At 54.1% G+C, this 12,560-nt stretch overlaps 1 protein-coding gene across 3 annotated transcripts in view; it reads right to left on the bottom strand.

Annotated features, from left to right (window-relative positions):
• The window catches only part of PPP6R2 (protein phosphatase 6 regulatory subunit 2), a 50,569-nt gene extending 39,124 nt beyond the window's left edge, over positions 1 to 11,445 (bottom strand). For 2 of the 3 annotated variants that reach the window (XM_040987782.1, XM_040987791.1), the window contains exon 1: positions 11,317 to 11,445. The gene's annotated coding sequence lies outside the window, so the exon portion shown is untranslated. The remainder of the gene's footprint in view (positions 1 to 11,316) is intronic. The other variant, XM_040987773.1, reaches the window with a different exon arrangement.
• Positions 11,446 to 12,560: the final 1,115 nt, after the last annotated feature.

Below are 12,560 nucleotides of genomic sequence, written 5' to 3'. Positions count from 1 at the left end.
CTAACCCTCCATCCTTCCCACCCTGATCAACTATGCAAACATCATCAAAAATTAAAAACTAAGAAAAAAAAAAAGGCAGAGGGACCAAGAATTGAGTTCCAGGCAAAAAGGTTATTGCAAGCTTTCCTTGTATCCGCTCTACCCTTCAATCTCAGACACTCCTGGGACTTCTGGCTACAAGGACTGCTGGTCTTCTTTTCTCCTCCCGTTCTCAGGAACCTGCAACCTTTCCCAGGTCTTTAGGCTGCAGCTCTGCTCCAAGAATGAAGGCAAGGGTGGGGGTAGAGCCTGTCACCTAGGCAACATTCTGAGGCTGTTCATGGCCCCACACCCCCATCTTCAGGCACCTGTCTCCTGGCCCAAGGGCCAGTACCAGCCCATCAGTCTCAACACACACGCCTCCAAGCTCCTCACAGCGACGTCAAACAATCTAAAATAGAAAAGGCTGTAAATCCAAAAAGAAGCAGAAAGAGAAAGGAGCGGCGCGTGCTGAAGCATGTGCTCCACTCCCAACCAGCTAGCACACCCTGCAAGGTGGGAGAGCTCGTCCCTGCCAGCCGCACGGGAGGCCCGGGTAGAGTCCGGCTTCCATGCTCCGGCCGGCCCAGCCATGGCTGCATTTGAGGAGAGAACCAACAGAATGAAGAAGCCTCTCTCCGGGTGAGTGTGTGCTTCTTTGTCACTCCTCCTTTCAAACATATAAACAAACTGAATCTATAGGTTCAATCCCAATCAAAGCCCCAAGAGAAATCTCTACAAGAGCTGGGAAGCTTGAGTATGATGCTGTGGCAGAGTGGGTGAAGCTGATGCCTGGGTATGATGCTGTGGCAGAGTGAGTGAAGCTGCTGCCTGGGTACGATGCTGTGGCAGAGCGGGCGAAGCTGCTGCCTGGGGCACTGGCATCCCACACAAGCACCAGTTGGTCTAAGCTCTTTCTCTATGGCTCTCCTATTTTCCCTATAACTCTTACAAATAAATAATTTTTTAATTTGAAACTTACTACTAGTGATAGAGCAGTGGACAGCATGTCCAGGTGCACATGGAGGATATGGCAGTCCACTGGAACCTGCAGAGGACACCTGGCACCACAACAGAGGACAGAGGATAGAACAAATCGATCAACTAGCCCAGCCAGGCATTGGCAGGCAAAATCTAGGCAAATGGAGACTCGAAGGTGGACTATGTCAGCCAACGGATTCTGGAGAGATTTCATCATGCTTGGAATGGAGAGATGGGCAGCAATTCAGAACTGGTGAACTAGCGAAACCACTTGAGCAGTGCCCTGGAGCAGACCCCACATCGGGAACCCTGGGATGGGTGGGAGGCTGGGTGTGGCTTCTCCTTTATCCCCCCCATCACCAGATACACACACAAATGTGGAAACAAAAGACTTACTCTCTCTCCTGTAGCCCTTGACCAGCTGTGCCCTAATCAACTATGTAAAGATTATCAAAAAAATTTGAAAAATAGAAATTTACTACTAACAAGACATGTATGTAGAGAAGAATTTTTAAAATCCACTCTACTTGTAACCCAGCCTCCTTCTAACACACCTGGGAAAGCCCCAGATGCTGGGCCAACTGCTCAGCCGCTGCCATCCACTTGGGAAACTGAGTTCCCATCCACGGACTCAGAACTGGCCACCGCAGCCATCTGGGGAGTGAGCCAGTGGATGAAGATCTCTTTCTCCATCACTCTGCCTTTCAAATAAACAAATACATCTTTCTTAGAAAGTCACAGGCATTGGGCCCAGCACCGTGGCCTAGCGGCTAAAGTCCTCGCCTTGAATGTGCCAGGAACCCATATGGACGCCAGTTCTAATTCCAACAGCTTCACTTCCCATCCAGCTCCCTGCTTGTGGCCTGGGAAAGCAGTCAAGGACGGCCCAAAGTCTTAGGACCCTGCACCCGCGTGGGAGACCTGGAAGAGCTCCTCGCTCCTGGCTTCAGACCAGCACAGCACCAGCCGTTGTGGTCACTTGAGGAATGAATCATCAGACAGAAGATCTTCCTCTCTGTCTCTCCTCCTCTCTGTATATCTGACTTTGTAATGAAAAAATAAATCTTAAAAAAAAAAAGAAAAAAAGAAAGTTAGTTACAGGAATGTTGACACTATAGTAGCACCAGACAGAAAAAGAGGAGGTCTTGTGGTATTGTGGGTTAGGCAGCCATCTGCAAGGCTAGCATTTTAGATGGGAGGCAGTTTGTGTCCTAGCTGTTCACTTCAGATCCAGCTCTCTGCTAACACTCCTGGGACAGCAGCAAACAATGGTCCAAGTGCTTGGGCCTCCACATCCTCTTGGAAGACTCAGATGAAGCGCCTGGCCCAGTCCTAGTTGTTGAGACCACCTGGGGAGTGAACCAGCAGATGGAGGATATCTTACTCCATCTCCTCCTCTCTGTATCTTTTGAATAATAAGTCTTAAAAAAAAAATCAGTGGGACATCAAAGAAAGCCTGCACAGATTTACTTACAACAAAGATACAACTGTGACTGAACAAAGAAGGACTTTCTCAACAAAAGATGCTAAAATAACTATATATCCATTTGAAGAATTACTGTGCCCTGACACCATACCGCACACAAGCACTACCTCAAGTCGCTCAGCGAAGGTAGGAAGCAGCAGGAGGGAGGGACCCAAAGGGCAGGAGGAGATGAGATGGGGGAACCAGAGGGTGACCACCTGCAGGGGGGAAAAATCTTCGAAGTAAATAGAGAACTCAGAACTCAGCACAGTCTGCTACAGTGTCAACTGTTATCTCAAAAAATAAATTATAGAATCAAGTACAAAAGTTACTTTTATATTTCATTTCTTTACCACAATCCTGTTTCAGGCAAAATATTTTCCTAAAGGCTGACTTATTCGTTTACTGGAAAGGCAGATTTACAGAGAACAGATGGAGACAAAGCTCTCTCATCCACTGGTTCACTGGCCAGGTCTTGAGCAGAGAGCTGGATGAAAGTGGAGCAGCCGGCACAGGAACTGCTGCCCACGGCCCTGCTAGGCCGCGACCCGGGCCCGTGCGGTGCCCACGGCCCTGCTAGGCCGCGACCCGGGCCCGTGCGGTGCCCACAGCCCTGCTAGGCCGCGACCCAGGCCGGTGAGGCAGTTCCTAAAACAACTGAAGCGCACAGCCGGACTCTGATCCAAAAGAGACAACACGCGTCCTCAAAGAGGCCTGCGTGATGGGCCTCAGAAATGTGAGTCACATCAGGTCAAAGTGAAAGCTACCCAGAGCCACCCACCCACAGAAAAGCATGTTTAAGGATTCCTTTATTTTCATACAAAAGAGCAGGCACTCGGTGCAGTGGCTAACATTTACCACGCCCCACATCCGAGTGCCAGGTTCAAGTCCCAGTACCTCCACTTCCCTGTGGTGTCCTGATGACGTGCCTCCAGTACCCAGGACCCTAGCACCCAGGAAGCCCAGGCTTTGGCCGTCCACCTGCCTCCCCATCTCCCACTGACTGTTTCAGGCATTCGGGGAGTGAACACACAGATACAAGACGTCTCGCTCTGCTTTTCAAATAGAATGAATAAATTTTTTTTTAAAGATTTATTTTTATTATTTTTTTCATTGGAAAGGCGGATATACAGAGAGGAGAGACAGAGAGGAAGATCTTCCGTCCGATGATTCACTCCCCAAGTGAGCGCAACGGGCCGATGCTATGCCGATCCGAAGCCAGGAGCCTCTTCCGGGTCTCCCACGCGGGTGCAGGTTCCCAAAGCTTTGGGCTGTCCTCGACTGCTTTCCCAGGCCACAGGCAGGGAGCTGGAAGGGAAGCGGGGCTGCCGGGATTAGAACCGGCGCCCATATGGGATCCCGGGCGTGCAAGGCGAGGACCTTTAACCACTTGCGCCACCGCGCCGGGCCCCTAGAATGAATAAATTTTAGAAAGGAATACCACTCAAATAAAAAGAAGCAAACTTCAGATACTTGCCTCAAAATCAACAAACCTCAGGCCAGGCACAATGGCTTGACTGGCTAATCCTCCCCCCTCAGGCACTGGGATCCCATATGGACGCCGGTTCTAATCCCGGCAACCCCTTGTCCAGCTCCCTGTTTGTGGCCCGGGAAAGCAGTCGAGGACGGCCCAAAGCCTTGGGACCCTGCACCCGCGTGGGAGACCTGGAGGAGCTCCTGGCTCCTGGCTTCGAATCAGCTCAGCTCTAGCCATTGTGGCCACTTACGGAGTGAAACACTGGATGGAAGATCTTACTCCATGTCTTGCCCTCTCTGTAGATTTGCCTTTCCAATAAAAACAAGTAAATCATTAAAGATTTATTTTTTATTATTTTTTTTTTTCATTGGAAAGGCGGATATACAGAGAGGAGAGACAGAGAGGAAGATCTTCCGTCCGATGATTCACTCCCCAAGTGAGCGCAACGGGCCGATACTATGCCGATCCGAAGCCAGGAGCCTCTTCCGGGTCTCCCACGCGGGTGCAGGGTCCCAAAGCTTTGGGCCGTCCTCGACTGCTTTCCCAGGCCACAGGCAGGGAGCTGGAAGGGAAGCGGGGCTGCCGGGATTAGAACCGGCGCCCATATGGGATCCCGGGCGTGCAAGGCGAGGACCTTTAACCACCTGCGCCACCGCGCCGGGCCCAAAACAAGTAAATCTTTAAAAAAAAATCAATAAACTCAAAAACATTACATTCAACAAAAACAGGTGAAAAGGAACATACACTTTATGATTTCACTTTTACAAAATTCAAAGAACTGCATAATCAATTGATAGTGACAGAAATCTCAACGATGACTCTGGAGATTGGAGAGGGTGTTTGTCACAACTACAGAGGAACACAGCCCAACGATCAGAGGAGAGGGGATGTTCCACAGACAAAGTGACGGCAACAGTGGACACATCTACCAAAACCCCAGGCATACAGCTCACGCTACACAGCCTGCTGCACGCAAAGCGATCCACTAATCTGGGGTTTGTTTGTTTGTTTAAGATTTATTTATTTTACTGGAAAGGCAGATTTCCAGAGAAGGAGAGACAGAGAGAAAAATCTCCCATCCACTGGTTCACTCCCCAAGTAGCCACGAGAGCTGGAGCTGAGCCAATCTGAAGCCAGGAGCTCCTTCCAGGTCCCTCACACGGGTGCAGGGTCCCAAGGCTTTGGGTCATCCTTGACTGCTTTCCCGGGCCTCGAGCAGGGAGCTGGAAGGGAAGTGCAGTAGCTGGGGCCACAAACTGGTGCCCATAAGGGTTCCCAGCACGTACAAGGTGAGAACTTCAGTCACTAAGATACCACGTTGGCCCAGGATAACTTTTGTTCACGTTTCTTTGAAAGGCAAAATCAAAGAAAGAGAACTCTCTATCTGGTGATTCACTCTCCAAGTGGCTGCAATGGCCGGAGCTAGGTCTGTCTGAAGCCAGGAGCCAGAAGCCTCCTTCAGCTCCCTTGGCTTTGGGCCGTCTTCCACTGCTTTCCTGGGCCACGAGCAGGGAGCTGGATGGGAAGCGGAGCAGCTCAAACCAGCGCCCATATGGGATTCCAGCACCTGCAAGGTGAGGATTTAGCCAACTAGGCTACTGCACCAGGCCCTGAGGGGTTTGCTTGTTTTACATCTCTTCTTTTTTTTCTCATTTTCAGATTTGTTTGAATTGCAGAGCTACCTAGGGAGGAAAGAGAGAGAACGTCTTGCATCTGCTAGTTCACTCCCCAGTTCACAACGGCTGGGGCTTGGCCAGGCTGAAGCCAGGAGCCAGCAGCTTTTTCTGGTTCTCCCGTGAGGGTGGGTGAAAAGGCCCAGCACCTGGCCCACCCTCCACTACTTTCCCAGGATCCAAAATGGAAACTCCAACAAGAGGCCACATGCAATGACAAGTTGCAGACAGTGGCTAAATGTGCTAAGCCACAATGCTCCCCGCCATCTTACCTCCCGGCACCCCACTTGCTTCTAGGGAGACAAAGAGAAAGGACAATAAGGGCTCTCCCATCTTTAGGATAACTCCCTATATCCCCAAAACTAGGACAAGATGGGGCAGGTCTAACAAATGCTGAAAACAGGAACTTAGTCCAATACACCATATGGGCAGCAGGAGCTCAATCACTCCACCTCCACCTCCACCCAGCACCTCCACCTCCACCCAGCACCTTCACCTCCACCCAGCACCTCAACCTTCATCCAGGACCTCCACCTACACCCAGGACCTCCACCTCCACCCAGCACCTCCACCTCCACCCAGCACCTTCACCTCCACCCAGCACCTCAACCTTCATCCAGGACCTCCACCTACACCCAGGACCTCCACCTCCACCCAGCACCTCCACCTCCACCCAGAACCTTGATTTACACCCAGCACCTATACCTACACCTATGCCCAGCACCTCCAACTCAGTCTCCATACAGCACCTACACCTCCATCCCCACCCAGCACCTATACCTCCATTCAGCACCAACACCTACACCTATATTCAGGACCTACACCTACACTCAGCATCTGCACCTGTACCTACACCTAAACCCAGGACCTCAACCTACACTCAGCACCTACACCTACACCCAGCACCTACACCCAGCACATTCACCTACACCCAGTACCTGCACCTACACCCACACCTACACCCAGTACCTGCACCTACACCCAGCACCTTCACCTACACCCAGTACCTGCACCTACACCCAGCACTTCACCTACACCCACACCTACAGCCAGCACCTCCACCCAGGACCTCATCCTACACCCAGCACCTACACCTCCACCTCCACTCAGCACCTACACCCACACCTACACCCAGTACCTGCACCTACACCCAGCACCTTCACCTACACCCAGACTTCCACCCAACACCTTCACCTACACCCACATCTACACCCACACCTACACCCAGCACCTCCACCCAGGACCTCCACCTACACCCACCACCTATAGGAATAGAAAACTAACAACAGGAGCCAGTACAAGGTAATACAGGCCCTCAATTTGGGGTGATGCAGGGATACCAAACACCTGTTCCCAATGCATTTAAACATATAAACAAAAGATCATATTCCATATCATCAATAAGAGGTGGGAGCTGGCACTGTGAGTTAACTGCTGCCTGCCAACTCCAACAAGTCACAGGGGTGGGCACTGGTTGAGTCTGAGCTGCTTCACTCCAGATCTAGCTCCCTGCTGATGTGACTCGAGAAAGCCACAGAAGACATGGGAATTCCAGGCTCCTGGTTTCTGCCCCAACAGCCCTAGTCTTTGCAGCCATTTGGGGAGTGACCCAGATGAATCAATCTCTTTCTCTTGCAAACAAATACACAAATCTTCTTAAATGGATGTTTTAAAAGGAGGTGGTCAGCATTTAGCGCAGCGGTTCAGTCAGCAATGGGGACGAGTGTATCCCTCGTCACAGAGCCTGGGTATGATTGCCAGCTCCACTCCCTAAAAATGCAGTCAGGATGGGGAAAACACAACCTAAGTGCCAGGGCCCCTGCACCCACACGGGAGACCCGCACTGTGTTCTTGTTCGCTAACTGTGGGCTTACTCCAGCCCTGACCTGGCTGCACTAGTCAGTGGATGGAAGCACTCACTGGCTCTCAAATTATTATTATTATTATTACTATTTAAGAAAAGGGCTACTTGGGCCTGAGGCTAAAGTCCTTACCTTACAAGCACCAGGATCCCATATGGGCACCAGTTCATATCCCAGCTGGCTAAGGCCTGGAGCAGTGGAGGACGGCCCAAAGCCTTGGCACCCTGCACCGGCATGGGAGATCTGGGGGAAGCTCCTGGCTCCTGGCTTTATATTAGCTCAGCCATTGTGGCCACTTGGGGAGTGAACCAGTGGATGGAAAATCTTTCTGTCTCTTCTTTTCTCTGTAAATCTGCCTTTCCAATAGAATATATATAAATTTTAAAAAGGAAGAAAGAAAGAAAAGGCTATTTGCTGTATATGAACACCACACAACCCTCAATACTGCTGTTAGTGAAAACGGAGACACTGAAGGATGAGTGCAGTGTACTCCTGGCTTCCCTCAAGTGTCACACGGTGTCTTGTGTGTGTCTGTGGCACTGTATCTTCTAACGCACACAACTACGTTATTCTTCAGAAGACTACACAAGAGGGGAGAGCAGGAGGGCAGCTGAGGCACAGGCAAGAGGCCAACTACATACCACCTGTGGGTACCTCTCACACTTTGTTCTGAACTGACTACTAGCAGCTTCTGCTTTGAAAGTAGGCACCCATGACAGGCAGCGGTTCCCAGGGCTTGGAACACTCTCCTGATGGCAGCGGCATCCCTGCAGCTTGTCCGCGCCTTCGGGCTCCAGATGTTTCTGCAGGACCCTTGTGACCCTTGGACTCCTGCTACTCCTTTGCAAGACAAAGTCTGGTTTTGCAACTCCAACATGTAACTCCTGTTTGCCATCTCCAATCCAGCTTCCCATCTTAGTAAATACCACTGCCGCCATTCATCCCTCCAGAGCCTGGGGCCACCCCGACCCCCACATCCCCTCACTCCGCAGCTAAGGCTTCAGTAAGGTCCCATCCGAAGCACAGCCACCATCTGCACCAACATGTAGTGTGCATGCGTGTTCACGGCCCTCCGCATTGCCACCGCTAGCCCGTTTCCCTCACAACGCAGACTCAAGCCCCTACTCCTCAACCAGGCCTACAAGAACAGCTTGATGGACAGACCACCTCTGCCCCTCAGCTTACCCTGGCCAAGGAGTCCTGGCTCGGTTCCTGAAGACCCACCCCTCTCCGCTTCTGCCGTCCTCTCATTCTGGAAGTGTCTGTCCACCCATAGCTCACAGCTACCTTCTCGCCCTCCAGGGCTTAACTGACATGACAGTGAGGGAAGGCAAGAGGGAGCAGGAAACAGAAAGAACACAAGAATACGTGAATGATGGAGCCCGATCTGAAGTGGCACGTTAAGCCAATACCCGCAGGGCTAGTATCTCACATGATGCCAATTCTAGTCCCGGCTGCTCCACTTCCAACCCAGCCGCCTGCCAACGCACCTGGGAAAACAGCAGAAGATGGCCCAAGTTCTTGAGCCGTTGCAATCATGCGGGAGACTCAGAAGGACTGGCTCCTGGAACAACCCCGACCACTGTGGCCATTTGAACCACTGGATGGAAGATACCCCCTTCACTCACTCTTGCTCCCACTCTCACTCTATTACTCTGCCTTTCGAGTAATAAAGCAACCAAAAAAAAAAAAAAACAGTAGGGCCCAGCACGGTAGCCTGGCAGCTAAAGTCCTTGAGTTGCATGCACCGAGATCCCATATAGGCAACGGTTCGTGTTGTGGCTGCCCCACTTCCCTTCCAGCTCCCTGCCTGGGAAAGCAGTGGAGGAGGCCCAAAGCCTTGCAGCCCTGCACCTGCATGGGAGACCCAGAAGAAGCTCCTGGCTCCTGGTTTCACATCAGTTCATCTCTGATCACTGTGGCCACCTGGGGTAGTGAACCAGTGGATAGATCTTTCTCTGCATCTCTTTCTCACTGCAAATCTGAATTTCCAATAAAATAAATCTTTTTTTAAAAGAAAACAGCGCACAAAAGTGATGTTGTGACACGTTAAACCACTGCTTGGGATGCCTGCCTCCTGGACTGGAGTGCCTGGGATCAAATCCCAGTTCAGCTTCCAGCCCAGCTTCCGGCTTGGGTGCCGGTGAGGCACTGCCTGACGGCCCAAGCACTTGGGAGGCCTAGATGCAGTTCCCGGCCTGGGCCTGGGCCAGCACTGGCCGCTGTGGGTACTGGAGAGTGAACTAGAACACAGAGGTCTGTCTGTCTCTCTATCTCTTTCATTCTCTCTTTCCCATCCAACTCCACCTCCCAAATAAATCAATCATATACTCCAAAGAGGTGAAGCGTCGAGAGCCACGCTGGCACGCGCTGAGGGCGGGAGCAGTGAAGAGGAGCAGGCTGGAGAAGGGCTGCAGCACGCGGAAGGCCCTGCAGGGAGTGACCGCGCACGGGGAGACCGAGGCTGTGAGGGGTGAGGGCAGCAGCCGAGGGTGGTGGCACGGGACTGGGTGGCCAGTGACACAGGGGCCATGGCGGCGAGGACAGCAAGGACCGAGATGAGAAGAGGGGGTGGTGAGGCAGTCACTCAGAGAGGGAAGGCACAAGGAGAGCAGGGCAGGAGGCTGGCGCAAGGACCCTCCCAGAGGCTGAGGTGGTGCCAAGGAAGTGCCCAGGCACACGGGGTGCCACCGCGGAGCCCTCCCCTGCCAGGACAGCAGACCACACGCGCAGCTCACTGCCAAGGAGGGCACTGAGCAGGTGGAAGCCAGCAGAGAAGATGGCTGATGGTGAGGGACTGCCGATGGGCAGGGCACCGGCGTGGGCATCATGCGGAAGGAGCACGGACTTGGGCACCTGGCTGGGCATGTCAGAAAAGAGGGAGGGGGCTGGCTGCTGGGGGGCACTGACTGACAAGGGGTGCCAGTGCTTGAGGGAGAACCAGTGCACCGACTGATGCCGCCCGGGGGGCTGGCTAGGGGGGCCTGACTCACTGAAACGGGGTGTTACCTGAAGGCACTCACAGGGGCCTGGCTGATGGACAGGGGCACCCACAGGGGGCACTCACAGGGGGCACTCACAGGGGCACTCACAGGGGCCTGGCTGATGGACAGGGGCACTCACAGGGGCACCCACAGGGGGGCACTCGCAGGGGGCACTCACAGGGGCCTGGCTGATGGACAGGGGCACTCACAGGGGCCTGGCTGACACACGGGGGCACTCACAGGGGCACTCACAGGGGGCACTCACAGGGGGCATTCACAGGGCCCTGGCTGATGGACAGGGGCACTCACAGGGGCCTGGCTGACACACGGGGGCACTCACAGGGGGCACTCACAGGGGCCTGGCTGATGGACAGGGGCACTCACAGGGGGCACTCACAGGGGGCACTCACAGGGGCCTGGCTGACAGACGGGGGCACTCACAGGGGCACTCACAGGGGGCACTCACAGGGGCCTGGCTGACTGATAAGGGGCGCTGACAAGGGGCGTGGCTGACAGACAGTGGGCACTCACAGGGGGCACTCACAGGAGCCTGGCTCACCGCAGGGCACACTGACAGTGGGCGCTGACCAGAGACGCTGGTCGACAGGGGACCTGGCTGACTCGGGGCGCTGACTGATGGGGCCGGGCTGATGTGGGCACTGACGGGGCCCGGGCTGGCCGACGGGGCGCTGACAGATGCTGGCTCACTGACAGGGGGCCAGGTTGACACGGCGCTGACAAGCAGCGAGGACTGACAGGGCGCTGACAGGAGGCGCAGGCCGTCCGACCCGGGCGCTGACGGACAGGGGGCGCTGACGGACGCGAGCCGCGTCGGGCGGGGGGCGGCCACACTCACCTACCCCGCGGGCCGGGCGAAGCGGCGGCTGCTCGGAGGCCAGGGCGCTGGCGGCGGCGAAGCCCGGGTGGCCTCGGGCGTGCCGCGCACACATGGGCCTGGCCGGGGGCTCGGCGCCTCGCGACACGGGCGCGGCCGGCCGGCGGCTCGCGGCCCGCTCGGGTCTCCCCAAGATGGCGGCGGCGCGGGCGCGCGCGTTCTCCGGCCGAGGAGTCTCGGCGCGGGGCCGCGCGCGCTCGCGCCTAGGGCGGAGCCAAGGGGCGGGGCGAGGGGCAGGGACCGCGCCAGGGGCGGGGCGAGGGGCAGGGACGGGACGAGGGGCGGGACCGCGTCGGGGGCTGGGACGGGACGAAGGGCGGGCCACTCCTGGGGGTGGGGCGAGGAACGGACCGCGCGGGGCGAGGGGCGGGGGCGGGGCGCGTGCGAGGGGCGGGGCCGCGGGATCGGCAGCCTCCGTTCCCTTGGCTTGCGAACCAGGGCTTGCAAACGTGTTTGTCATGACAATGAAGAAAAGGTTTAGTTGGCTCACAGTTTTGGAGGCATCCTACGTGGGTGCTGATTCCTGTCCCACTTTCAATCCAGCTTCCTGCTTTTGGCCTGGGGAAACTGGAAGATGCCCCAAGTCCTTGGGACCCAGCATAGTGGGAGAAATTCCTGGTTTCACATCAGCCCAGCTCCAGCTGTTGCAGCCATTTGGAGAATGATCTAATAGATGGAAGATCTCTCTCTCTTTCTATAAAAATATGCCTTGCAAATAAAAATAATATAAAATCTAAAAGAAAAAAAAACAAATAAAACACCAAACCAAACCATCCTTTTATTCCTTTACAACGAACTACCTATTCCTGTTGAGACCGCTGGATGGTAACTTAGTGATAAAGTTGGGGTCTGTGTGTGTGTGAGAGAGTGGGCACAGAGTGGGGAAGAGAGAAAGGAGAGCGCAAGAAAGAAAGAGGGAGAGAGATGCAGTAGCATCCTCCCACCATGCAGGCTGTTTATCTTCTAGACCCAGATGAGGTTAGATTAAAGTTAGCACAATTTCCCATTACACTGACTGCTCTTTTTTTATGGTTCAACCATTTTATTATTAGTTTTTTAATGATCTTTATGTTGTTGATTAGGGTGCAAAGGTTCGAAGGCTACAGAAAAGTGGGTAAGAACATTATTTCCAGGGCCCAGAGCGGTGGCCTAATGGCTGAAGTCCTCGCCCTGAACGCGCCAGGATCTCTTATGAGCGCTGGTTC

The sequence above is a fragment of the Ochotona curzoniae genome, unplaced genomic scaffold, assembly GCF_017591425.1.
Source record: "Ochotona curzoniae isolate NIBS_2020 unplaced genomic scaffold, NIBS_Ocur_1.0 contig_1014, whole genome shotgun sequence".
Classification (NCBI taxonomy): domain Eukaryota; kingdom Metazoa; phylum Chordata; class Mammalia; order Lagomorpha; family Ochotonidae; genus Ochotona; species Ochotona curzoniae.
Note: the sequence above shows the minus strand (reverse complement) of the source record. Positions and strands in the feature narration are given on the sequence as shown.